Here is a 25,762-nt window from a genome sequence, read left to right on the forward strand (position 1 = left end):
AGAAGTTCTAAATAAAAGCAACAGTCCATGAATAATGACTATGAAAAACAATAAACAGAAAAATTTTGACAGAGACCTGGAAGGTTATATGAAAACTAATGAATTCTTGAGTTTTAACAGAAGAACCTTAAGAATAAACATCTACTTAAAACTACTGGTACTTATGATAAGAGATTAACCTGCTTCAGGTACTCTGGTAACTTGTGGCAAAAGCAAAAAAGATCTTCCTAGAGAAGGAAGATAATAATCTCTCAAGAGTTGTTCTATTAGTTCACATTAATGCCCTCAAATACCCACTAGCATCAGTTTTCCTAGGAGATCCACTGGTGTCTCCATACCACCCCACTAAAGTGCTCCAAAATTAAATACACCAGAAACAGTAGCTATTTTCCATAATACATATACATACAGTCTTCTTCCAAAGTTAGAGATAGAAGAATATTTACCCCAGAGTGTAACCTCTGTGGTCCTGTTTCCCGAACTCCTTGAGTCTGCCAGCTGGATTTCCCACGAGGTTCTCTTGTTAAAAGGGTGCTTAAATAGGCTGGCCAGCAGCACGCCTTGTGATAAAGCACAAGGAAGCCAGGCTCTGTATGTATCACTCTTTCAAGTCCCCTCAATTGCTCATCTTAAACTATCTAGTTCCTGACACGTTTCCAAAAAGGGGAAGGGGAAAGGGGAAGGGGAAGGGGAACATAAAAAGTATTTGTTACATTTAAAAAATGGGGGGAAGGGGAAAGAGCTATGTCTATGTTCACCTCATTCAACTTCCTTGAGTGATGGCACTATGATGTTGCTTAAATAGATAATACATGGACATTTGCACATTGAGTGCAAACACTGTTTATAACCAGGTCATAGCTGGAAACACAGGTGAACTCCTGTGTGGGCAAATAATGCCATCAAAGCAACAGATCAAGAATATAAAATTAAAGAGCTATAAAAGATCTTCTGAGCAGTCAATTCCAGTGACAAAATATCCACATAACAAAGCCCTTAATTTACAAATCTCATTATTCCTACAGAGCTGCTAGAAAGTGTGCAGATATGTATTTATGTCTGTTTTATTCTTCAAAATCTAAGGACATGAAATCTTGTTTTTAATCAGACAGGAACTTAATATGTTTTCCTCCAAAGAATAGCAGCTTTCAAGGCAAATTTTTTGGGTTATATAAAGCTCCCAAATGTTATCTTCTATTTCTTTGGTCTTTACTATTTAAATTCACAGCAAAATTAAAACAAGTAGAAAGAAAGAAGTTAAGGAGTAGTCAAGGAGTAAAACAGTTCCAAAGTGAGGTTTTCTTCTCTTCAGTTTTCTCTATTTCACTTGTTCTGCCTCTTCCTGAAGACTGAATTGAGCTGGAAGGTGATATGAAGAGTCTTCTACTGCTTTAGTAGAGTAGTCATTATTTTGGATCCATTTCAATCATTATTCAGTCATTTAAAAGGCCACAGGAATCTATCACTATAAATAAAAAAGCAAAATAACACAGTATCACAAGAGGCAAAATCATTGTTACATAGAATTGCTAAAATGAGATACAAATTATCAGCAAATAATAGGTACTAGTAATCAAAATTTTAAGTCCAATTTAGACATTAATTTAATGTGTCACCACCTATAATAACAACATAATTGGCTATAATTCTTTTAAGGATTTTTAAAGGATTTTAGACAGGTCACCTGAACAGAGTTTGTTTTATATAACCACATCTGTAATTAGCTATCAAATGTAATTCATAAATGCAAATTAGTCTGTTAGATTTACATTTTCTCTCATCCACGTGAATAACTTGCTCTAAGTAATCACAAAGCCATATAACTTGCTTATTACCACAGTCATCAACTAATACCACCACAGCTAGATCTTTATTTTTTAAAAAAATATTTAATTAATTTATTTTGACAGAGAGAGTAAGAGAGAGCATGAGCACACAAGCAGGGGAAGCAGCAGGCAGAGGGAGAGGGAGAAGCAGGCTCCCTGCTGAGCAGGGAGAGCCCAATGCGGGACTCGATCCCAGGACCTTGGGATCATGACCTGAGCCAAAGGCAGATGCTTAACAGACTAAAGCCACCCAGGCGCCCCACATCTAGATCTTTAAAAACAAGTCATTTGTCATAGCATTCCTTCCTTTTCAGATATCTAGTTATCAACTGAGAGACTTAAGCTCTTAGGCTCTGACTTAAGATATACTGTAAGAGATGACATAAATATTTCTTTGGCAAATTCCCAATACAAAGTTTTTTGATGTAAGAGGAGGCTTGCATCTGTAGGCAATTCTGGTCTCTATTGGTAATAAAGTCTAGTTTGGAGGATATTTCTCATATAATAAATTGGCAGCCTTGCTCTACTGTTTTAAGTTCACAGGAATAAGAAATACCAAATTTGAGACAGTAAATACCTCTGTGGGGAAATGAAAGGAATCAAAAAAGAGGTCTTGGTGGCTTCAACTGCATCTGTAATGCCTTGTTTCTTTCTTTTAGAATTTTCTTTTTTTTTTTTTTTTTAGATTTTACTTATTTGTCAGAGAGAGAGAGAGCGTGCACAAGCAGGGGGAATGGCAGGCAGAGGTAGAAGCAGGCTCCCTATTGAGCAAGGAGCCCAATGCAGGACTTGATCCCAGGATGCTGGGATCATGACCTGGGCAAAGGCAGACGTTTAACCAGTGGAGCCACCCAGGCATGCCTGTAATGCATTACTTCTTAAGGTGAGTGACAGATACATGGCTATTCACTTGTTGTCTACACTTTTTTGTTTTTCTAAAGATTTTATTTATTTGTCAGAGAGAGAAAGAGAGCCCAAGCAGGGGGAGTGGCAGGCAGGGGGAGTGGCAGGCAGGGGGAGTGGCAGGCAGAGGGAGAAGCAGGCTCTTCGCTGAGCAAGGAACCGGATGTGGGACTCAATCCCAGGAGCCTGGGATCATGACCTGAGCCACCCAGGCATCCCGTGTCTTCACTTTTTTTAAACATTTACCAGTTTATTAAACAATATGATAAAAAATATGAATCAACAGCCAGATGTAAGAGATAATTAGGGTGAGGTGAGAAGTGTAAGAGCTTCTGAGCTCTCTCCAGGTGCGTTGCTCCCCCCCAATCTCCACATGTTCACCATTCTCTACGCTTTTTAATTTTTTTAAATTTTTTTTAAAGATTTTATTTATTTATTTATTTGAGAGAGAGAGAGAGAGAGAAACAGCATGAGAGGGGATAGGGTCAGAGGGAGAAGCAGGCTCCCTGCTGAGCCGGGAGCCCGATGTGGGACTCGATCCCAGGACTCTGGGACCATGACCTGAGCCGAAGGCAGTCGCTTAACCGACTGAGCCACCCAGGCGCCCTCTCTACGCTTTTTATATACTTATAATACTTAAAAGAGTAGTAACAGAACAAGCATAAAAAAGTTAAGTAAAAGATTTGCAATTTATAAGGTGAATACATACATAAACATACACACAGACATATATCAATCACCCAGAGTACATATAGTCCTTCGGCACATATAGAAGTCATAAAAGCTGACCTTATACCAGCTAAAGTCTCCGTTCCAAAGGATAAAATATTCTATGTTCTCTACCATACTGTATTAAACTTAGAAAATAACTTTTCTCCTGAAGTTCCCACTCCCCTTCACCTTCCTGAAGAGATCCTGTCCAAAGCCATTAGGTGGGGCCAAGCAAGGTAAGATCTATGGGCAGCAGAGGCACAGAGCAGGGTGCTGGGGCCTAACCAGGATGTGAAGTATGTCCATGCAGGGTGAAGGACAGGGAAATGTGTGTATGGCAGTAGACCAGTACAGGATGTCAGAGCCCATTAGGAAACATAAGGCGAATGTCCAAGTACGAGGGCAGCCCAATTCAGGGTGCAGGAGCCCGAGTAGAATGAGGAAGGCTCCTGGCAGAGGGACAAGGCCAAGCAAGTTGAGGGCTTCCATGCAGCAAAGTGCTTTGTACAGGTATGGCAAGCTGGGTGTAGTAAGGAAGGAATTCATGTAAGAAGAGGTAACTGGAGTTAGTTACCCACTGGGTATTGAAAAGTACAGGAGTCAGATTTCTTACTGTGGGAGAAAGGATGAGCTGATAAAGAAACTTTCAAAACACTTAAGCAGAACTACAAAAAACCACTATGAATAAATCTGCAATACAATAGGTGGAACAGTACTTAATGGAAAATAAGCTTTAAGAACACTTAAAAAAAAAAAAAGACCAAAGGGGCGGCTGGGTGGCTGAGTTGGTTAAGCTTTTGACTCTTGATTTCGGCTCAGGTCATATTTCTCCCTCAAAAAACAAACAAAAAAACCAAAACCAAAATCAAAGCTAACCAAAATAAAACACCCCCCCCCCAAAAAACCCCCAAAAGCCAGAAAGGAGAGAAGCAAAAAAAAAAAAAAGAGGAGATAATTTTAAAAATTCATAATTAAAAGAGTAATAGGAGACAAATTGGTAAAACTGCTTGGGGGAAAAAGATACATATAAAAAAGACAGCATAAAAAGGGGACATAGGGGCGCCTGGGTGGCTCAGTCATTAAGCGTCTGCCTTTGGCTCAGGTCATGATCCCAGGGTTTTGGGATGGAGCCCCCCGCATCAGGCTCCCTGCTCCGCGGGAAGCCTGCTTCTCCCTCTGCCCCTCACCCTGCTTGTGTTCCCTCTCTTGCTGTGTCTCTCTCTGTCAAACAAATAAAATCTTTCAAAAAAAAAAAAAAAGAAAAGAAAAAGGGGACATAAACACAACAGATTAAGAAATATGAGGAAAACAATATCATGAGCAATTTATATGCTAATAAATTTGAAAATCTTAAACTAGATAATTTCTATTACCTGGCAAATCTGGCACAGTAGAAACCTTGAACAGACCTGTATATACTATGATACAGCAAAGACACTTAAATGTGAATCAGGAAACTCTCCTTTTCAAAAGGGTCCCAGGTGAAGAAGAGAAGCTGAATCTCTGCCAGTAATTTGCTCTTGGTTAGCAAAGAGATGCCTCGTTAGTGAACTGGGACAGGGCGGTTAGCACTTTGGCCCAGACTTAAAGTTTGGACCAGCCTGCACAAAAGGAACAGCTAATTCAAGTACCATCCCTTGATATGGTTCAGTGGCTCAGGCTAGAGATTTTTAAAATCAGGAGTGATTGCAAGACACACTCTAGAAAAGACCAGCTTTTAATATAAACAAATTAAAAGAAGCCAATTCACAAAATATTTAGGAAGAAGAAAAATAAACAGAAATTCATAACTGATGGGATATGGGGGTGGGTGTAAAGGAGAAATACAGGCTCATTTCTAGCTTGTACAACTATGCAGATGACCATCATATCATTCGTTAATATAAGGAGTAAAAGCTGACTGGTTACTGTTCCTTCAGTGTAACTCAAGAATTATTTTTTAAGATTTTATTTTTAAGTAATCTCTACACCCTAATGTGGGGCTCAAACCCACAACCTGAGACCAAGAGTCGCATGTTCCACCAACCAAGCCAGCCAGGAACCCCCAGGTTTTTTTTTGTTTGTTTTTTTTTTTTTAATGTATGCCTATACCTGTAACTCCCAGTAATAAATGTATGGTAACAATATCCATGTAATAGGTTTTTATGAACAAGACATAACTGCTGCATGATTTTTATCTTAAGAATCTTGGTTTAGGGGCACCTGGGTGGCTCAATTGGTTGAGCACAGCCTTCAGCTTGGGTCATGATCCCAGGATCCTGGGATCGAGTCCCGTATCAGCTCCCTGCTCAACGGGGCATCTGTTTCTCCTTCTCCCTCTGCCTCCACTCATGTTCTCTCTCTCTCTCAAATGAATAAATAAAATCTTAAAAAAAAAAAAAAAATCTTGGTTTAGGGGCACCTGGGTGGCTCAGTCAGTTGAGCGTTAGACTCTTGATTCCGGTTCAGGTCATGATCTCCAGGTCCTGGAATCGAGCCCTGTGTCGGGCTCCATGCTCAGCACACAGTCTGCTTGTTCCTCTCCCTCTGCCCCCGCCACCCCCCGCCCCTGAGCATATGCTCACTTTTCTCTCTCAAATAATAAAATCTTAAAAAAAAAAAAAAGAATTTGGGGCGTCTGGGTGGCTCAGTCGTTAAGCGGCTGCCTTAGGCTCAGGTCATGATCCTGGAGCCCCGGGATCGAGTCCCACATCGGGCTCCTTGCTCGGCAGGGAGCCTGCTTCTCCCTCTGCCTGCCTCTCCCCCTGCTTGTGTTCTCTCTCTCTGACAAATAAATAAATAAAATCTTAAAAAAAAAAATTAAGGGGCGCCTGGGTGGCTCAGTCAGTTGAGCGACTGCCTTTGGCTCGGGTCATGATCCCGGGGTCCTGGGATCGAGCCCCGCATCGGGCTCCCTGCTAGGCAGGAAGCCTGCTTCTCCCTCTGCCCCTCACCCTGCTTGTGTTCCCTCTCTCGCTGTGTCTCTCTCTGCCAAATAAATAAAATCTTTAAAAAAAAAAAAAATTTAAAAAAAAAAAAGAATTTTGGTTTAAATCACAGAGAACCTGAAATTCAAGGCAAGGAGGTGAATCACCCATTAGGTTATTAAGCTGTTAGACACAAAGGAAAATACCTCAATTTTAAACATGAACAGTTCCTTTTCAAACCCCACTAGGCACATTCCAGTCTCCCAACTGACACTTATATACCATCTTTTCAGTCAATTCTCAATTCCAAATATCTCTAGCAGAGTCCCAGTTGAGGCAGTCATTGCAGAGGAAATATTAATTAGCAATGCTTTGCTACTGGTGTGAAAGTTTTAAAGCTGACATATATCCCATAACTACTTATCCACCATCCTGAATATACACTGACAACTAGGATGTAAAGTTATGTAAGAGTGTGGTCTATACACACATGAGCAGAGTATCTAGTGGGGAGGAGATAGATGACAAATGGGAGTGTTTAGTAAAAGGGAACAAATAAAAGATGAAAGAGGACAAAAAAGAAATTCCCATTCTGGAAGTAAAAGATTAAAGAGAAACATTACAAAATGCCAATAATGGTTTTATTAGGATGGTGGAACTATGGGCATTTTGTTTTATCTTCCCTATTAGTCAATGTTTCTGTAATGAAATTACTTTGCTCTGCAATTTTTTGGAAAATTTTATTCTTTGGTGATGCCTTTTGGAGTTGTGCTTTTTTTTTTTTTTTTTTTTTTTTAAGAATTTTATTTTATTTATTTTATTTATTTATTTGAGAAAGAGAGGGCACAAGAGGGGATAGGGTCAGAGGGAGAAGCAGACTCCCTGCCGAGCAGGAAGCCCAATGTGGGACTCGATCCCAGGACTCCAGGATCATGACCTGAGCTGAAGGCAGTAGCTTAACCAACTAAGCCACCCAGGCGCCCTGTGGCTATCTTTCTAGACTGACTAATTGAAGGGGCTCCTGCAAACTACTGAGAAATATGGAAAGGAAAAATACATCACTTAAAACTTCCTTAGAACTTTAAAAAACATTGCACAAGATTAAACTGGAGGGGAGATCAAGTTTTTAAAAATATATATTATATATAAAATATGTATTATATTCACATATTAACATTTTATTAAATAATATATATATATTTTAAAGTAGGCTCCACACCCAGCATGGAGCCCAACACGGGGCTTGAACTCAGAACCCTGAGATCAAGACCTGACCTGAGGGCACCTGGGTGGCTTGGTTGGTTAAGCATCTGCCTTGGGCTCATGTATGCCTAGCAATCTACAAAGTACTTCACAACATGATCTAATTTTATCCTTTATAATTAAGCTTGTAATGCACGGAAAAAATGTCCCTGCCAAGGACTTTCCCTCAATCTCTTCTACCTTAGGCTCCCTTTACCACTGTGTTGATTTCAATCCATCATTTTCTTCACAGTCCAGCAGTGTCACCATCTACTACTCCTCCTAACTTCAACCTCTAGCTACACCGGTTTCACTTGAATTAACAACAACAACAACAAAAACAACCACACCCACTTCTCCCCCAGCTTCAAACAAAACCCCTTCCTAAAGTCTGTATTTCCCTCTAGGTATTTATGTTCACTTCCCTTCAGTCTTAATAAACTTCTATAAAGAGCAGTGTATCCTTAGTGTCTTCATTTTCTCACTTCCCCATTTATTCCTTGGGCCATAGCAAGGACTTGTTGAAGTGTGTCTAAAACTGTGTCCAAGCTACACCAAGAACATGTCCCAGTTTCACGTTTCACATGGTTCTAAGTTGTTGAGGGTGAAAAGGTCCAAATTTACTTCCAAGAGATCAGTGTTAATATCTGAATAAAAGGAACGTATCATAAAGTTTGAAAATGTGTTTTTTTAAAAAAAGAAATATATTAAACATATGTTGGGGGTTTATATTACCTTTTTTTTTTTTTTTTAAAGCTTTTATTTATTTGTCAGGGATGGGGGACAAGCAGGGGGAGTGGCAGGCAGAGGGAGAAGCAGGCTCCCTGCTGAGCAAGGAGCCCAATGCAGTACTCGATCCCAGGACCCCGGGATCATACCTGAGCCGAAGGCGCGCAACTGACTGAGCCACCCAAGCCTCCCTATATTACATTTTCTTGACTAGGTATTCAGAACATGAAGAAACATTTCAATTAACCTTTGCTGAAAGATTTCAGATACTATATATTTACATTCTTTTTTTTTTTTTTTTAATTTTTTTTTTAAAGATTTTATTTATTTATTTGAGAGAGAGAGAATGAGAGACAGAGAGCATGAGAGGGAGGAGGGTCAGAGGGAGAAGCAGACTCCCTGCCGAGCAGGGAGCCCGATGCGGGACTCGATCCAGGGACTCCAGGATCATGACCTGAGCCGAAGGCAGTTGCTTAACCAACTGAGCCACCCAGGCGCCCTACATTCATTTTTAAGTGCAAATCTTTCGTTCACATCAAACATCAAGCATTTCAATGCACATTTACTCATTCCTACCATATACTTATTTGCTTAACATCAAGTGACTTCGTGAATTCTACTGTTTCAAAAAGTTCCTAGCAAAATAATTCACACTCTTAAAAACAGAACACCTACATCTATATGTTAGGTAGGACAAGTGGTCCTGAAATGCAATCTAGGCTATAATGACTTAAACTTAATAAAAACAAAAACCACTTCATTTAATTCCAGTAATTTCTTCCCCTCAGATGCGGACATCCCATTTTAATTCTAAAGCATAATTATAAGCACATCTTCAACCATGAAATGAAATTTCTATTTCTACCTGCACTATTTATTTATTTTAGAGAGAGAAAACAGGCGTGGGGCGGGGGCAGGGTGAAGAGGGAGAATCCCAAGCAGACTCCACACTGAGTGGGGAGCCCGATGCAGTGCTTGATCTCACCACCCTGAGATCACAACCCAAGCGGAACTCAACAATCAGATGCTCAACTGACTGAGCCACCAAGGTGCCCCTCTAATATAAATTTTTTAAATAACCTATGGGAAAATCCAAAAATATGCAGTGTCTAATTTTTAACCAATCTTGTGTTTAATTTTAGCTTCATAAAGTTCCTGTAAGTACAAGAGTAATAGATATAGTCATTTGGTAAGTCTTCTTTAGAAAAGGCTTTTGGGTCTATCTCTTAGAAACTGACAAATTTAATGACTGGGTGACAAATCATTAAACAGATCAGGTAGTTTACAATCTGTGTACAGGCATACTTTGGAGATAGTATAGATTCAGTTCCAGACCATCACAAAAAAGCAAGTATCACCACAGAGCTAGTTAAATGAATTCTTGGGTTTCATGGTACACCTAAGCTGTTTACACTATACTGTATTATAAAGTGTGAATAGCATTATGCTTAAAAAATAAGGTACATATAGCTTAATTAAAAACACTGTATTGCTAAAAAATGCTAACAATCATCTGAGTTTCCAACTAGTCATAATCTTTTTGCTGGAGGAGGGTCCTGACTTGGATTGTTGCTGCAGCTTCTACATCAGCACTTACTGCTTCACCTGGCACTTTTCTGTTACAGAGATGGTTTCTTTCCTCAATCTCATGAACCCACCTCTGCTGGCTTTGAACTTTTCTTCTGCAGCTTCCTCCCCTCTTTCGGCCTTCACAGAATTGAAGAGAGTTAGGGTCTTGCTCTTGATCAGGTTTTGGCATAAGGGAGTGTTACTATGGCTGGTTTGATCTTCTATTCGGGCCACTCAAACTTTCTTCATGTTAGCAATAAGGCCATTCCGCTTTCTTCACATTCATGTGTTCACTGCAGTAGCACTTTTAATTTTCTTCAAGAAGTTTTCCTTTAGTCACAGCTTGGCTAACTGTTTGGCTCAAGGGGCCTAGCTTTTGGCCTGTCTCAGCTTTCAACATGCCTTCCCCACATGCTTAATCATTTATAGCTTTTGATTTAAAGTGAGACACCTGCAACTGTTCCTTTCACAGGAACACTCAGAGGCCATTGTGGGGTTATTAACTGGCCTAATTTCAACATTGTTGTGTCCCAGGGAATAGGGAGGCCTGAGGAGAGGGAGAGAAATGGGAGCAGTCAGAACAAACATTTATTAAGTTTGCCGTCTTAGTGATGCCCCAAAACAATTACAATGGTAACACCAAAGATCATTGATCACAGATCACCATAACAAATATAGTAATAATGAAAAAGTTTGAAATAGGGGCGCCTGCGTGGCTCAGTTGGTTAAGAGTCTGCCTTCGGCTCAGGTCATGATTCCAGAGTCCTGGCACGCTCTCTCTCATGAACGCACTCTCAAATAAAATCTTTAAAAGAAAAAAAAGAAAAAGTTTGAAATATTGTGAGAATTACCAAAATGTGAGAGAGAGACAAGAAGTGAGAAAATCCTGTTGGAAAAATGGGACCAAAAGACTTGCTCAACACAAGGTTGCCATAAATCTTCAATTTGAAAAAACGCAGAATCTGTGAAGTGCAATAAAACAAGGTATGCCTGTATTTCACAGAACTGAAGAAGGATGTAACCTAGTTCTCAGCTAAGAGATCACTAAAAATAACTTTTGATGATGGACTGTGAAATGATTCTTGGTAAATAACTGAAAGAATTCAAAGAAGTGAGTGGCGCTGATGTAACAAACCATATACAACATTCTTAGAAATCACATTCAGGGGCACCTAGGTGGCTCAGTTGGTTAAGCAGCCAGGCTGTCAACTCTTGATTTTGGCTTGGGGCGTCTGGGTGGCTCAGTAAGTTGAGTGACTGATTCTTTGTTTCAGCTTGGGTGGTGATCTCAGGGTCGTGGGAATCAGACCAATGTTAGGCTTGTGTGGAGCCTGCCTGGGATTCTCTCTCTCCCTCTTCCTCTGCCCCTTCACTCCACACTGTGCATACATGCACCCTCTCTCTCTCTCTCAAAAAAAAGATTCTCTCTCCCTCTGTTCATGCTCTCTCTCTCAAATAAATAAAATCTTAAAAAAAAAAAGAAAAAAAAGAAAAGAAATCTCCCCCTCCACCTCCCCCGGAGAGAGAGCACCCATAAGCTGGGGGTGGGATGGGATGGGGGGGGGAGGGATAGAATCTTAAGCAGGCTCCACACCCAGCATGGAGCCTGATGTGGATCTCGATTTCACAACCCTGAGATCATGACCTGAGCTGAAACCAAGAGTCAGATGCTTAACTGACTGAGCTACCCAGGTGCCATGACAATCCCCTCTTAAAATTCCTTCTCATGGTTTCCATCACATTACATCATTAGACGAGCAGTTTTCAGTGGTGGACTGCAGCAAGCTATATAAAATTTCAAAGTATGTTTCAAGGGTTGATACTGGTTGTAAATTTTATTTGGATAAGCAAAACATTAAAAAAAATCCTAACAATACCACTTCATAAGAGAAAAGGCAATAAATGCTGTACAAGACAGACAAATCTGGGAAAAAAGGACAGCTCATCTTAAGAAAAAAACAAGTTGGCATCCTTACACGTATACTCTTCACAAAGAGCTGGTGAAATCTTTCTCAGAGAGCAGCGTGAGTGGCAACCAATGCATTAAGATATCCTGGTCTTTCCCTATGATCCCTGTGATTACTCCTTTTTCCTTTTGCCCTGTAAATATAATGGCTACTTAAAAGCTTTGATGCAGCACTTTTTTTTGTTTCTCTGTAATTTCTTCACTGTCTCACTCATTTTTAAATCTTCAGTTCTCATCTCTAAGTGGGTCCCACTTCATGAAGCATTTTATCACACATATACCTATACTCAAGCATCTATCACAGTGCATTACATTTACCTGTTTATGTATTTATCTCCCCTACAAACAGGGCACACTTGGGTAGGGATTAATAGCAAATGGGATAATTTCTTAGTATAGATAGCATGCCCATTAAATAATAACTTCTTTTTTTAAGAGATGTTGACAATTTCATCAATTAGTACTCTCCTTTATCTTACTGTTAAAACCTCTCCTTGAACATTCCTTAAACTGCAGAGCCCAAGCCTATACCCATGTATATCTTCATATATTCACTGGCTTTAATAAGTCCTTTCTAAATCTCAGGATTTGAGGGGCACCAGGCTGGCTCAGTCAGTGGAGCATGCAGCTCTTGATCTCAGGGTCATGAGTTTGAGCCCCCCCGTTGGGTATGGAGATTGCTTAAACAAACAAACAAACAAACCCCAGGATTTGAAAACTTAGGTCTAAATGTCTACCACTTTCACTTCATCTAAAGGACTGAGTCACCCTACATAGTCTATAATCGCTTCCTAACTGTCTGCACATCAATTTTTCCTCCTTAAGACCTCAATAAGGAGAATACCAGGGTTACTGGCGCATTGCTTAGTTCATCTTTAATCCATCCTCATGTACTTCACAGTACAGGAAAGAGCCCAAAGTCATTTTCTACCTTAGTATTTAAGTATTTTAGTTTTAGAGGAGACAAATTCCTACCTAAGAATTTCTAAAGGACATGAAATTTGAGCATGTCTTTCAATGTACTAAAAAGGGATACAGGACACCTTTAAGATTTTTTCCATTAACTAACTGCATTTCACATGTCACAGTTGCATGCGGCTAGTGACTACTATATTGTACATTGCAGCATGGACTTTGCAGAATCCTGTCTGGATCCAATCAGACCAGTAGAAAGCCAGGCATTGATGGCTAGGAAGCTTTGAGACAAATGTGTGGTTGTCTCTAGAACATCTATGTATGGAACTTAAGGCATGCCTTATGTAAGCTTACCTAACACCAGCATTTACCTTGTTTTCTCTCTGCTTAATTTTTAAAAGTTACTTTTCATGTATTTTGCTTTGCTGTATTAAATGCATTTTTATAAACAACAACAAAAAAAGACTTTTTTCCACTAGAGCATTTCTGTCTGTTAAGAAAGTACTTAATTCCATGGTTATTAATATGGATAAGTGAAGTCTGCTACTATATGATTAGGGCCCAATAAACAACAACAAAAAATCTATTTCTAGTATAAACTCAATGATAACAAAGTTATTTCTGTCAAAAGCCATAACTGGACATTTAACATATTACCTTGCCCACAGGAGATATGCATGTGATATGCAAGTGCTCTGAAATAATATAAAGCATGATATAAAACATTACCTTGAATTAATCACAAATCCATACTTTTATTTTTTTAAGATTTTATTTATTTATTTGACAGAGAGACACAGCGAGAGAGGGAACACAAGCAGGGGGAGTGGGAGAGGGAGAAGCTGGGACTTGATCCCAGGACCCTGGGATCATGACCTGAGCCGAAGGCAGTCGCTTAACCGACTTAGCCACCCAGGCGCCCAAATTCATACTTTTAAAACCTGAGTCAAATCATGACATACTATTTTACACCTACTAAACTGGCAAAAACAAATTCTGAAACTATCAAGTGTTGGTAAAGATGTAAAGTGAACAAGAAATTCTTATATATTGCTGATGGGACTGTAAACCCATACCACCACTTTGGAAAAGTTTGGCAAATATAAAGTTGAAGTTGTGCCACCTCTATGACCCACCATTTTTTTAAAAAGATTTATTTATTTTTTGGGGGGGGGGCAGAGAGAGAGGGAGAATCTCACGCAGACTCCCTGCTAAGTGCGGAGCCTGATGCATGGCTGGATCCCATGACCCAAGCCGAAATCAAGAGTCAGATACCCAACCAATTGAGCCACCCACTAATTTTAATCACACATGAACACCACACAAAAAATATAAAACTGTTCATTATAGCACTGTATACAATAGACAAAAAGTTAAATCACTAAATGTCCACCAACAGGATAATGATTAAATTGTGGTATATTTGTACAAATGCTGCATAGCAGGAAATAGTTAGATACACATAAACAAAACTGATGAAGCTCACAAAATTAAAAAAGTTGTAAAAACTGGCAGCTCTTTCTGCCCATGGGTCCTATCCCCATGCTTTAATAAAAACACCTTTTTGAGGGTGCCTGGGTGGCTCAGTTGGTTGAGCATCTGCCTTCGGCTCAGGTCACGATCTCAGGGCCCTGGGATCGAGTTCTACATCGGGCTGGCACTCAACTCGAAATCTGCTTCAGAATTCTCTCTCCCCCTCTGCCCCTCCCCCAGCTCACTTGTGCTCTCTCTCTCCCTCTCTAAAATAAATAAAGCTTTTAAAAAAATTAACTTTAGGGTGCCTGGGTGGCTCAGGCGTCTGCCTTCAACTCAGATCATGATCCCAGGGTCCTGGGATTGGGTCCTGCATCGGGCTCCCTACTCAGTGGGGAATCTGCTTCTCCCTCTGCTTCTCCCCCCTGCTTGTGATCTCTCTCTCTCTCATGCTCTCTCTCTCAAGTAAATAAAATCTTTTTAAAAAAAACCTAACTTTAAGTGGATCAAAGGCCTGAATGCAAGAGCTAAAAGTAAACATGAGAGTAAATCTTTGTGATCTTAGGTTAGGCAATGATCAATTAGATATCATCAAAATTAAAAATGTTTGTGCTTCAGGGGCGCCAGTCTGGCGCACTCAGAAGGGTGTGTGATTCTTGATCTCTGGGTCGTGAGTTTGAGTCCCATGTTGGGTGTAGAGATTAAATAAATAAAACTTAAAAAAAAGTGTGCTTCAAAAGACAGACACCCTCAAGAAAGTGAAAAGACAACCCAAAGACTTAGATATGAAAACAACCCAAGTGTCTACACATGGATGAATGGATACAGAGGGGAGCCTGGGTGGCACTGTCGGTTAAGCGTCCAACTCTTGGTTTCAGCTCAGGCCGTGATCTCAGGGTTGTGAGATGGAGCCCTGCATCCGGCTCTGCACTCAGCAGGGAGTTTCTCTCTCCCTTTCCTTTTGCCCCTCCCCGCTGCTTGTTCTCCCACTCTCTAAAAAATAAATCTCAAAAAAGAAAAGAAAGAAAATGTGTCACCCTCACCGCACGCAGAATATTATTTAGCCACAAAAAAGAATGGGCGGCTCAGTTGGTTAAGTGTTTGCTTTTGACTCAGGTCATGATCCCAGAGTCCTGGGATTGAGCCCTGTGTCGGGCTCCCTGCTCAGCCAGGAGTCTGCTCATCTCCCTCCCTCTGCCCTGCTCATGCGAGCGCGCGCTCTCTCTCGCTAATAAATAAATAAAATTTAAAAAAAAGAAAAGGAAGAAATCTTCCCATTTGTGACAACATAGATGGACCTCAAAGGCATTATGCTAAGTGAAATAAGTCAAACAGAAAAAGACAAATACCATATGATCTCTCTTATATGTGAAATCTACAAAAACACCAAAAGGTTTAAACTTCCAGTAATAAAATAAATTTCAGTCATGGGGATGTAACATACAACATGGTGATTATAATTATACTGCACTGCATAGTTGAAAGTGGCTGAGAGAGCTTAAAAGTTCTCATACCAGAAAAAAATTTTCTAGCAATGCATAGTGACAGATATTAACTAGACTTACTGTGATCATTTTACAACATACACAAATACCTTATCATTATGTTGTACACATGAAACAAATATAATATTGCATGTCCACTGTGTATCAATAAAATAAAGAACTCTTGCAACTCGGCAATAAAAAGACAAATAACCCAATTAGGGGCGCCTGGGAGGCTCAGTCGTTGGGCGTCTGCCTTCGGCTCAGGTCATGGTCCCAGGATCCTGGGATCCAGCTCCGCATCGGGCTCCCTGCTCAGCGGGAAGTCTGCTTCTCCCTCTCTCACTCTCCCTGCTTGTGTTCCCGCTCTTGCTCTCTCTCTCTCTCAAATAAATAAATAAAATCTTAAAAAAAAAAGTGGACAGGGGCGGCTGGGTGGCTTAAGTTGGTTAAGTGTCCAACTCTTGATTTCGGCTCAGGTCGTGATCTCAGCGTTGTAAGATTGAGCCCTGAATTGGGCTCCACGTTCTGCAGCGAGTCTGTTTGAGATTCTTTCTCCCTCTGCCCCTCCCCCCACTTGTGTGCGCACTCTCTCTCTCAAATAAAATCTTTAAAAAATAAAAAATTTAAAAAGTAGACAAAGGATTTGAGTAAACATTTCTCCAAAGAAGATATTCAAAATACTACTAAGCATAGGAAAAGATGCTTAACGTCATTAGCCACGAGGGAAATGCAAATCAAAACCACGAGATACTATTTCACACCAACTAAGATGGTTATAATAAAAAATAGACATAATAACAAGTGTTGCTGAGGATGCAGAGAAAACTGAAACCACCATACACTGTTGGTGGGAATGTGTAATGCTGCAGGCTCCCTGAACACAGATTCTCAAAAAGTTAAACAGAGTTACCACAGGACCTAGCAACTGCACTCCAAAAAGATCCAAGAAAGATGTAAACATATGTTCACACAAAAGCTTGTACCTCATAGTTCATAGCAGCATTATTCATAATAAATAGCCACAGAGAGGCAACAATTCAAATGCCCATCAACTGATGACTAGATACACAAAATGTGGTATATTCATACAACAGGATACATCAATACAAACAAATAAAATACTGATACACAGTACAACCTGGATGAACCTTAAAAACATTATGCTAAGTGAGGAAAGTCAGACATAAGAGATCACTTACTGTATAATTCTATATGAAAAGTCCAGAATAGGTAAATCCATAGAGACAGAAAAATCGGTGGTAGCCTACTGCTAATGATAATGGGGTTTCTTTTTGGGGTGATGAAAGCATTCTAAAATTTGACAGTGGCAGTGATTGTACAACTCTGTGAATATACTAAAAAAAAAATCACTGAATTGTACACATTTATTTTTTAAATGATTTTATTTATTTGACAGAGAGAGTGAGAGAGCACCCCAGTAGGCAGAGGGGCAGGCAGAGGGTGAGGGAGAAGCAGGCTCCCTGCTCAGTGGGGAGTCTGCTTCTCCCTCTCCCTCTGCCCCTCCCCCTGCTCGTGCCTGCTCTCTCAAATAAAATCTTTTTAAAAATGTGAATTTTAGATTATGTAAATTATATCTCAATAAAGCTGTCTTTAAAAAAAATTAGGACAATGACTGATAAGGGACTGGGAACTTGTAATGCAAAGTAACACCATGCAAATTATTTTCTTGTTGCAAGGAGAGAAGACTCAATGTTTAATATATGGATCAGACTACTATCACCTTAATCTAAGGCTCAATCTTAGCACTGTGAAAGTAGGTCAACGAGGTATTACGTGTTTTATAAATAAAATGCAGAATGATATACCTACGATGTATTCTGGCCAAAAATGTTTTGATGTGAATCTGTCAAATTTTTAGATGTACACCTTAGAGAAAAATATAAGAATTAAAGAGACAAACTAAATGACAATACAGAACACAACTGTACAAAACCATTTCAGGATAGATAGAGCAGTCTCAAACTCAGTGTCACTAAAAAATAAGGACTATGCTAGATTAAAGAGACATAAGGAAATTAAAGTGTTACATGTAACAAGGTCTTGGATCAGATACTAGTATTGAATAGCTAGTTAGTAGTGAATAGCTATCACCTGCGGGAATTCACTTATGTATTTTTTTTTTTTTAATTATTTATCTGAGGGCAGGGGAGGAGGGGAAGAGGGAGAGAATGTTCACGCAGACTCCCTGCTGAGCGTGGAGCCCAATTCCGTAACCCATGAGATCAAGACCTGAGCTGAAACCAAGAGTCAAATGCTTAACCACCGGAACAACCCAAGCGCCCCTGGGGGAATTTAAATTGCACCTGGATATTAGAAGAAATAAACATTTATTCACACTGAAGAATGGGTATTACCAACTAAAAAAGCAAGTTGCTGGGTGCCTGGCTGGCTCAGTCATTAAGCGTCTGCCTTCGGCTCAGGTCATGATCCCAGGGTCCTGGGATCAAGCCCCATATCGGGCTCCCTGCTTGGCGGGGAGCCTGCTTCTCCCTCTCCTACTCCCCCTGCTTGCGTCCCCTCTCTCACTGTCTCTCTCTGTCAAATAAATAAATAAAATCGTTAAAAAAAAAAAAGCAAGTTGCAAGTTAATCTCATTTTAATAAAATAAAAATAAAAACCTACATATATGTGCTTAGAGAAAGATCTGGAAAAAGGGCACCAAAGTTACAGTAGTGATTTCTGGATGAGGAGAATATTTTTACTTTTACATATGTGTATTTCCTAATATTCTATCTAGCATAATACTGCTTTTGTAATAATAAAAGAATCTTTAAAAGACAAAGTCACATGGGGAACTTTAACAAACAGTACACAGGCCTTCCTCCAGCTAAATTTTAAAAGGTTGAGAACTACGGCTTTAAAAACTTAGAAGTAGATAAAAAGGAAAATTCTTGTCCAAGATAGTGTTTTAAAAATACATTCATGTAAGTTTTTCACTTCATGAGTTAGGAGACTACCCTAATAGAGGCAGTCACAAACAAAATCTTCTAGAAGGAGCAAATTATATAAGCCAATTTTATAAATCAGGGTCTTTGGTTGAAAAAAGAAACTATACTTAGATAAAAAGAAAAGGAATTTAGAAATATATTGGGAGTTCAGAGAATGACTGAGAGCCTCCTTGACTTTGCAAACATGTAGAAACCAAGTAAAGCTAAGCAGTCAAAAATCACCAGCCAAGGTCACACCACAGGAAGAGTTGCTTAGGAAACTGCCCTGCTAGCACTGCCACTGCTAATGCCACAAGCCAACGGAACGGATTCTAAACTGTCCTTGCTTCTCTGCATCTCTCACTCCAGATCCAAGTCCCCAGTCAAGTGTCCGTGACTGGCACAACTTGGGTCACAACTGCTAGGTGTTCAGGGCAGAAACTGTATGTGTAAGGTATGTATATGTGTGTACACATCAAGTTACATACACACAGCCTTTCCAGCTTCCTCTCCCACTAAGATGCACAAAAAGGCAATATACGAAAGGGGTTAAAATGGTAAATGGTCAAAAGAAACAACAAAGGTCACTTTAAAACCCAATGAGAATGTCCAACACAGGAATCTTGCCAGTCTTACCATCAGTAATAAACTTTAATCATTGTGCCACCTTCTGCCTCATTGTTCCAAAAAACATTCCTGAAAGTAATTTCACAAAATGCAGAATTTTTCAAGAGTAAAATTTATTAACCTTTTTCAGGTAATCTCCTTTCCAATACTGTGTCATTCAACAGTCATGAACACTTGCTGCAGCCGTAACTAAACATTCACTAACCCACTGATAGAAAGGGAATTTACTTAACTCACGGAAGTTCCAAGTAAGAATAGTATATTACAGAAATTTATTTATTACCTAATGCAATTTGACACATTAAATTCTGGCTGTAAGATTTAGGTAACTAAGTGCATTAGATTTATGCAAATACCTGAAACTAAGGTTTTAGAACCAGCAAAAATGTTTTTATAGCATTTGCTCCAAAAGTCACTATATCAACTACACTACAAACAAGCCATTCAGTAGTGATAAGTTTTATCAAGTATTTGCAGCTACACTGACCCTGAAAAGCTCCAGTTCCCTAATAGGGAACAGACTATTTGTCACATCTAAGAAACTATACATCATTTTTATAATTGAGAGGCATAACAGTAGTGAATACTGTATCACCAGACATACATTTTTACTTCAAGTTCATTTTACTTACAAGCATTTCTAAAAATCTCCTCAAACATAAACTTTGCTTTCAATCCAAACATTACTTTTTTTTTTTTTTAAAGATTTTATTTATTTATTAGAGAGAGAGACAGGGAGAGAGGGAACACAAGCAGGGGGAGTGTGAGAGGGAGAAGCGGGCTCCAGGGAGCCCGATGCGGGGCTCAATCCCAGAACCCTGGGATCATGTCCTGAGCCGAAGGCAGATGCTTAATGACTGAGCCACCCAGGCACCCCTCAATCCAAACATTACTTTTAAGGTAGAAGAGTAGACTAGATCTGGCTAGTTCTGCCATGTACTAGCTGTGTAACTTTGGGAAAGTCACTCCACCTCTTTTTGCTTCAAATCTTTATCTGCAATTTGGGGACTGTTGGAAAGTTGATGATTAAATGGTGAATATAGGGGCACCTGGTTGGCTCAGTTGGTTAAGCGTCTGCCTTCAGCTCAGGTCATGATCCTAGGGTCCTGGGATGGAGGCCGCACTGGATTCCCTGCTCAGCGGGGAGTCTGCTTCTCCCTCTCCCTCTGCACCTATCCCCCATTCGTGCTCTCTCCCTCTTTCAAATAAAGAAATAAAATCTTAAAAAAAAAATGGTGAATATAGGTAGGGTTAAGAATATGCCTGTATGTTTTCCCCTGGGGTGTGGGGGGAGAAGGTCAATAGGTGTCAAGAATAAAATGCTTAAGGGCACTGGGAGGGGGGCATAAGCAATAGGGGGAAAAGTGTTTTGTTCTTAGATTTATTTATTTGAGGGGCGCCTGGGTGGCTCAGTTGGTTAAGCGACTGCCTTCGGCTCAGGTCATGATCCCCGCATTGGGCTCCCTGCTCCACAGAAGCCTGCTTCTCCCTCTCCCTCTGCCGCTCCCACTGCTTGTGCTCTCCTGCTCTGTCTCTGTCAAATAAATAAATAAAATCTTAAAAAAAATAGATTTATTTATTTGAGAGAGAGTGCAGAGGAGAGGGGCTGAGGGAGAGGAAGAGAGAGTTTCAAGCAGACTCCTCACAGAGCGCAGAGCCTCAGGACCCAGGGATCCATGACCTGAGGTGAAACCAAGAGTCTGATGCTCAACCAACTGTGCCCCCCAGGTGCCCTGGGAAAAACAGTTTTGATAAGAAAAATTTTCAAGCCAAATAGGTTAAGAAAACTACTCACCAGTAACCAAAATCAGAAAACAAAACCATTGCAAACCCAGGATACTCAGCTCAATTTTATATACAAAAATGCAAACTATGAAGAAAAAAAGGAAAGGAAAAACACTGCCTGGAAAAGTTAGTATTAAGTTGGCAAACCAAACACTCCATTTTACATGCATAACAAAGGAGGGTAAATAATTCTTCTAACTACTCTGTGCTGCTCAATAGAGAAATTTTAAGCAAATGATACATGAGAACCACTGAACAAACCAGAAAAAAAAAAAACCCAAATGCACAAATCACCTATGAAGTCTTCTCCTCCCCACCCCCATCAAATCTCAATGTAAGCCTCAATATCCAAATGCCAATTGATAGGAATTCATGAAAATCTCAAATGTGGCAATTGTGCAGGATAAATAAACTGGTTTCTTCAACAAAGCGCAAGGAAAAAAACACACAGAAGAAACATACAAATTAAGAGGTTTGAAAGAATGCCAGTTATAGTATGTGGGAACTGGATTCTGATTCAAATAAACTAGAAAAATGAACAGAAAAATAATACCCAAGAAAGAAAAATAAGAACCTCCATGTGCAACAATGTTCAAATTTTAATGAATTTCATTTGGTTGGTAAAAGGACATTCATTAAGACAATTTTATACAGTTTCTTTAACAATTATGAAGTACATTGTTTTAAGAACTCTACAAATAGTATTTTATTTATTTGCCATAAAAACCCTATGAGAAGTTACTATTATCCCCCATTTAACAAAGGAAGAAACAGGCACAGAAATTTCACTTTAAACTCTCCCAAGGTCACCAAGCAGTAAATGGCAATGCAGAGATTCAAATCCAGGCTGTATAGCTGAGGCCCTTAATTACCATACCACCTCTCTATATGATGAGAAACTGAGCTTTAGAATCAGGGAAAGCTGCCTGAATCCAAATCTCTCATTATGTTATGTAAATTACTTAACTTCTTGGAACCTCTGTATACTTACTGTAAAAGGGTTAATATTATCTATTTCTAAAAAGTATTTTGAAGAATGAGATTATATATATTGGATTCTATTACAGCCTCTAGCTTATGAAGCCCACAATAAACTACCCTTTCCATCGTAAGACTAATTAAAAAGTAGAGCTAATAATTCATAAATATATAGCAGGAACACTGGAATGGCTCTACCTTTTAATTAACTAGCCAAAGAGCCCCCCCAAACAACTTTTCAATATACTTCAAAGGTAGCAATAATTCAGAAGAGAATTTTTCATATAATGAAATTTAAACTTACTATCAGCAGAAACAAGAGTTTGAAATCTGAAGTATAGCTAAACTTAAATGAATTTGATTTTTCTGGAAACAAAATATATTCCACACAAATAGACCTACTGCTCAGAAAAGTGTACTAAAACTTTGTTCATGCTGGTGATTCTCTAGCCTGGTATCTGGTTAACATAAGGCAGAGCAGTTTTATCACAGAAAAGGAAGGTAAACATAATGAGTTATGTTAAAAGCCAACTTCTTTAAGAAAGACAGCTTTCTATGTTGGTCATCCTGTTAATATTGTCCACTTATCTGTTAAACTACTAAGTTCTTTGTTGACAAAATGTTTTATGGCTATTTAGGCATTTCTAGCCTTTAGCACACCAAAACTGGCACCACAGTAGAGCCTGTAGCATTTCTTGAAATGAGAAAGAAGGAAAAAAAAAAAAAAGCTGATTGCTTTAAAGGAAAAGAACTATTTGACTTCTTGAAATTTTTGCCCAGTATATTTGAAATGACCTATAAAAATTCATATTACATAACATGAGCAATATTTTACCTCCTTAGTTAAGATTACCCCTGGACAAAGAAGTTCAGATATTCTTACAGAACTACTTTTCAAGTTTGATTGTAGCCAGTTTTGTTTTGGGGCAGATTTCAATGGGAAATAAAAATCAGAGTCTGATTTAGAAATGACTTGGACTAGGTCTCAGCATACCAAATATTAAATTCCAGACAATGGCAACTATAGTGATAGGTGAGGAAACATGGTATCAATGTGCCACCTAGATTTTTCCTCCCATCTATTTGAAAAACCATAAACAACCCACCGCAAAATTTACCTTTTCCATGAAGTACTCTTTTAATTGGGATCCTTTATAATTGTTGTGCCTTTCACTTTTCCAACAGTCTTATTTTCATAGCTAAGGACAGCACCCATAATGATTAATGACTTAGAAACAGATTGCTTAGGTCCCTGCACATTAGTTATCACTGTTACGAAGTACATACACTTTAACCATAAAACAAAGATATGCAATCTGTTAAAGTATGATTCATAATTGTGTATTATATTTTTAACTGAGAATTTAAAAATGAACTATAAACAGGAATGTGTTCCAGATTCCGTATCATTCCAAACTTATTAAAATGGTTGCATGTGCCCCCTTCAGCCAAGCTTTTTTTTTTTTTTTTTAAAAGATTTTATTTATTTATTTGACAGAGACAGAGATAGCGAGAGCAGGAACACAAGCAGTGGGAGGGGGAGAGGGAGAAGCAGGCTTCCCCCCGGGGGAGGGAGCCCGATGTGGGACTCGATCCCAGGACCCTGGGATCATGACCTGAGCCGAAGGCAGACGCTTAACGACTGAGCCACCCAGGCGCCCTTCAGCCAAGCTTTTTAAGCAGCTACTGATGAGAAAACTGGTGAGCTGCATTTGTTCAAAATAAAAAGGCTTCCTAACATCAACCCCCCACTTCAAGAACTCTGATAAGATACTATCCAGAATCAAATGAAAAAATATTATCAACATGTACAAATCATTTTGAGTACCCAAGTTTATGGGTTCAGCAGGCAAATGGCAAAACATAAAGCAATGGAGTTGTTATTTCTATAGAGCACTTCAAATGTGTTTCTTATAAAATCAACAAAATAAGAACAAAAAAATCCCAGGGGAACTGACAAAGATAAACTTTTGTGTTGAAAGAACGTAGAAGGTAAAGTGAAACTGAATTCCTAGGGAAGATTACAACTTATTTTACTATTAATTCCCAAATTCTCATTCACAACTAGGATTTTATTATTTTTATCTTTTAGACAGACTGCACCTGAAAGTGAAGCACCTTCCCAAACACTGAAGTTATCTGTTCTTGGTTTCCATTGTATGCCTTTGTGTTTTCAGTTAAACTTCTGGATCTAATGGTTTAAAAAAAAAAAAAAAAGGCAAACAAAAAGACAGTTTTTTGTTTGAAAGGGCACAACAATCAGGAGCTCCACATTTAAAGTTCGTTTTCACTTGTCTCACCTTTGCAATAAATGTCCTAAACTTAAGAGCACTCTGATTCCCTTTCAAATATTACACAGAAAAGGCCAGAAATCCGCCAAATTACAAATCTAAGTCTTTTGAAGACTACCAATCACTTTACTTTTGGATGGGATTTACAAAGAAACGTATGACTTCTGTTACTAAACTAAAACATGAACCACCATTAACTTTTTTTTTTTTCCTGGTAAGCAATAAATATCAACGTTAAGGGCGTATTTCGACAAATAATGCAAACCAACCTCAGAGCACAAAGTGGGCTGATAAAATTACCATCATAGCACAATTTCAAAACTATAAGCAACCACAAAAAACAAAACACACACACACACACAAAACCGCACCCACTCTTACGTAAACTTTTGGAGTAAGCAAACTTCTTTAGCCTCACCTTTGTTTTCACCTAAAAGGACTCTTCAAGACAAGACAGCAATTGCAGGAAGACCAAAATATCAAAAGATTCAGTTGCTGTCTTCATAGGTGAAACAACCAAAAACTTAAGACATGGTAACGTATTTAAGTTACCGAAGCTTAGGGCACTTCCCCAAGCTACAGCCATTTTAGATTCAGCCTTTCTTTTGAATTTCACGAGGGTGGAGAGAGGTAGATTTAAAACAGAAAAAAATCCTCCTTAAAACTCTTCAAGATCGAGCAGCTTTTTTTTCGGGGGAGGGAGGCAATCTGTAGGTGCTGGATACGGACTTAATCTAAATCAAAGAAAACACCTCGAAACCAAGAACCTAAACGCTGGTGGTTAGAACTCTTCTTTTCCCCTCAGTTGCCCCACAGTTGACTTACACGATTTTTTCCTCTTAAATTTTCCTTCGTTGGAAAACAAAAGCCCTTGGCTCTAATTCAGGGAGGAAAGAAAAAGAAACCCGTAAACCAAGCCACTCAACCACCGACAAGCCGGAACGCCTGGAGAGGAGCCAGAGAGCCGCAGGTGAGCATTCCGACCCGAAGACCAAAGTTGAAGTAGGAGCGCTCGGGCAAAGCCGCGGCGACACTCGACTGCAAAGCTCCTCGCGCGGGGGGGGGGTGCCCCATCTGAACCACAGGACCGCTGGCCCCTCGGCTTCTCTGCCCCACCCCAGGCCGGCCGACACCAACCACCTGTGTGAGAGCCTCCTTCAACTAGTTTCAACAGCCGGTTGGTTGGGCACCGGGCGGAGCCCCGCGCCGGAACGACTCAAGATCCCCTACCGCCCGGTTCTCCGGAACCCCCACTTACCGGACTGCAGTGGGGCTACAGCTAGGGACCAGACGCAGCGTCTGAGGGCGCGTCCCCAGCTTCCTGATCCCGCAGAGGTGGAGAGCCCACAACCATAACAAAGCTCTTCCCAAAATGGCTGCCCGGCCCACACGGCCCCGGAGGGGCG

At 39.7% G+C, this 25,762-nt stretch overlaps 1 protein-coding gene across 4 annotated transcripts in view; it reads right to left on the minus strand.

Annotated features, from left to right (window-relative positions):
- GPBP1L1 (GC-rich promoter binding protein 1 like 1) overlaps positions 1 to 25,753 on the minus strand; it is a 54,606-nt gene extending 28,853 nt beyond the window's left edge. For 3 of the 4 annotated variants that reach the window (XM_044914497.1, XM_021684268.1, XM_021684266.1), the window contains exons 1-2: positions 25,615 to 25,753; positions 447 to 1,465 (exon numbers count right to left, since the gene is read on the minus strand). The gene's annotated coding sequence lies outside the window, so the exon portion shown is untranslated. Of the gene's footprint in view, positions 1 to 446; positions 1,466 to 24,168; positions 24,257 to 25,614 lie in introns of all 4 variants that reach the window. The other variant, XM_021684267.1, reaches the window with a different exon arrangement.
- Between the last annotated feature and the right edge of the window lie 9 nt (positions 25,754 to 25,762).

Source organism: Neomonachus schauinslandi, chromosome 4, assembly GCF_002201575.2.
Source record: "Neomonachus schauinslandi chromosome 4, ASM220157v2, whole genome shotgun sequence".
NCBI lineage: Eukaryota > Metazoa > Chordata > Mammalia > Carnivora > Phocidae > Neomonachus > Neomonachus schauinslandi.